Raw genomic sequence first — 3,470 nt, 5'->3', positions numbered from 1 at the left:
TTTATTCACATCATCAAATTCTGCTCAAAACACTCAGGTTGTAAGAATTTCAATCACTGTTGAAAACTAGGATACAAAGCAAAATTGAAAATAACAACTGATTTTTAAAGCAAATATACCTGAAATGAAATATTCAAATTAGTTTATACTTTTCAGGTTGTTCACTAATGTCTAGCTGTGCTGTTCAATATGGTGATTTAAATCAATTAAGTAAAATTTAAAATTCAGTTCTTCAGTCACAAGAGTCATACTTCATGACTAATAAAAGTTCTTTACTCTCAAATAGTTATATGTGGCTCGTGGTCATCATATTGGACAGCACAAGTAAAGAATATTTCTTAAATCACAGAAAGTTCTATTAAAAAGTGCTGATTTATAGCTCAAAGACGAAATATGTGGTGTAACCACATTACCCAATTTTTACATTATGAAAAGTTACTTTTTTATTCATTTTTTAGTTTTAAGTGGACACAATATCTTTATTTTACATTTAAGTGGTGTTGAAGATCAAACTCATTGCCTCAAGCATGCTAGGCAAGCACTCTACCACTGAGCCACAACCCCAGACCGAAAAGTTACTTTTGAGCCTATAAAATATTGTTATGAATTATCTGAAATGTAGCAAATATTCCTTTTGGTTTAATTATTTGTAAACAATCAAAAGTTATAAATAGCTCTGGAGGTTAATGTCATTTCCAGGGCACATAGCAAGCCAAGGAGCTTTCTCCAAAGTCCCCCAGGCAAATACAAGTGTATCATGTTCATGATTCCTTAATCCCCACGAAAAGACATTTTTCTTTCAGAGGCCAGAGTATTCTCGGCCTTTTGAAGTACATACCTCTAATACAAATATTTATAATCTACTATCTGGCTTCATAGGTCTTCTGTGTTCTTTAAGAAAACCAGGAGATAGAGTACTACATGGGTTGGAAGGACCAAAACACCATCATTATTAGAGATTGGTATACACTGTCCATAATCCCTGACATCCTGGGCTAACATAATAAATAATACTTTCAGTAAAATCAACTCTATGCAACTTACTATGAGGACAAATTAAATGAATTTTAGAATAGAAAAAGGCAAAATTACTACCTGTCCATGTTTTTTTTAACCTATGTAGTAACAAGTTTGGTAAACTTGTATATCATCACCTTCCACATTTAGGGCCAACATTCACTTGGATACATTCACTTGAGTTCTGATTTGTTTGGAAATTCCTTCATTTCATGAAAATAATTCCTAATACTATATTTATAATAAAATTTTTAAATCATAAGTAAAAAATAGTAAATCCTATATAGCCAAATAAATCCAACTAGGATATCTTGGTGAAAATGTTTATACCTTGTAGTTTTGACTGTAGTGCTTTTATCTCTTCAGTTTGGTTTTGGTTGATCAAACGAAGATTCTGATTCTCCAATTCCAGCTAAAACAACACAGTGATATTCTCTTACATAGGAATAACATTTCTAAAACATGCTAATAAATAATTATATTTAGAAAACATTAATATGTTTACTCCAAATGCAGTAAAATAAAATGACATGCAAATATATGAATTTATCATCATAGGCTATCAAACTAGATAATTATGGCACCAATATTAATTTTTCCACAACTGAGAGTTTTGCAAGTTTTCACCCCCTAGCTTTTTTTTTTTTTTTTGGTACTGGGGATTGAATTCAGGAGCACTCAACCACTGAGCCACATCCCCAGCCCGATTTTGTATTTTATTTAGAGACAGAATCTCACTGAGTTGCTTAGCACCTCGCCTTTGCTGAGGGTGGCTTTGAACTCGTGATCCTCCTGCATCAGCTTCCACAGCTGTTGGGATTACAGGTATGTGCCACCGCGCCTGGCCCCCCCTAAGTTTTTTCCACTGTAAAATTATTTGAAACCAAACTATTTCAGTATTTAATCTGTACTTCAGATACCAAATATATTAATTTTATAATATATACAGATATGCTCTATAATTATTTAAAATTAACTAATTAGAACTAAAATTAAGTAATTAGAGTGAGACTATTTACACTGATCATCAGATGTCTATCAATTGTTTAATTTTTGAAATACAATGGATGTTAAAATAAAAGCTACCTATCTCAGATTTACCAAAAAAGAGCAGCACCATCAACTGATTTGAATTTTTTGTTTCACTCAGATGATTGTATATTCTGATTGTTTACCTACTAAAAAAGAATAAAGTAAAAGAAAAGAAAAGAAAAAATATAGCAACAAATACCTCATTTAACTTAACTGTTACCCATTCTTTGATCTTAGCTGCTTTCTCTTCTATTATTTTAGCTTCTTGGATTCTTGTTTCTGAAATAACATTTGCAATTTGTTTAGTTCAAACATAAACTCAGTGGTCCAGAAATGTTACCTGATAATATGCAAGACAAATCCACTTAAAACCTGTCTCAGATTTAGGACATCTACCTGCAAATTATCAGATTTTTAAAAGAGAAAATTTATCCAGCAAATACAATAAGAATCCACAGAGATAGATGCAAACATTGCTAGTTTTAATAATTGTTCTTCTCTTTCTTTGAATGATCAACACACTGAAGTCAATACACTGAATATATCAATAAAATAAACATTTCTGGAACAGTAGAACAGGGTCAACCAGGTTAGGAAGAGGAGACTAAAAATCTGGTATAATGGCTAGAACTCCCTCAAGCATTAATTTAAAAAAGACCCAGGAAAAATATAGACTGAAAAAGTCTACTTCACCAACCTTAAAATATGGTTATGATCACAAAACTACCGGGAATATGGTTACCGTAAATTACAATGGGCGGAGACTGGAGGCCGGTATAAAGCTGCAAACCACTAACAAAGAAATACTAATCCCCAGAGAAATTTAAAAAATGCTGAAAATAAACAACAATTTAATGAGCATAACAAAACAATGTCATAATGGTCATATTTAAATTACATTAAATGACTACTTAAGTAAACGACACTAACACAGTTTTTGTAATAAAAATCTAAAATAAACTTCTGTACTTGTTCTCAATAGTAGTGGTTTAAAACAGTGTATACATTTCTAAGCAGAAGGATTAGTATCAAACATAAATATATAAAATACAATGTTCTATAAATATTTCCAACACTGTAACAATCTAAAACAAAATTGATTACAAATATTTTATGGACATAATGCTGCTGATAACTAAGTATTTCCTACTTAAACTGTACACATAAATTCTAAGTCTGAATGTGAAAGAACACTGTACCGTCTAAAAAGTGCCAGATCTTGCCTGGACTCACCCTGGACTTAAATCGAATGCCATTTTACCTTAACCTTTCACCAGCACATGTGATACAATCCTGTGGGTTGACTTAAGTAAGATTTTCCCCTTCACATTTAGAAATCTAGACTCCTTTTAAACTTTGTGTTTATGCACAAATGAGTACACACATTTATAAGTCTTTGATGATTAAAATTTTCCTACCTG

The sequence above is a fragment of the Urocitellus parryii genome, unplaced genomic scaffold, assembly GCF_045843805.1.
Source record: "Urocitellus parryii isolate mUroPar1 unplaced genomic scaffold, mUroPar1.hap1 Scaffold_43, whole genome shotgun sequence".
NCBI classification, from domain to species: domain Eukaryota; kingdom Metazoa; phylum Chordata; class Mammalia; order Rodentia; family Sciuridae; genus Urocitellus; species Urocitellus parryii.
The sequence above is the reverse complement of the archived record's forward strand: the minus strand, read 5'-3'. Positions refer to the sequence as shown.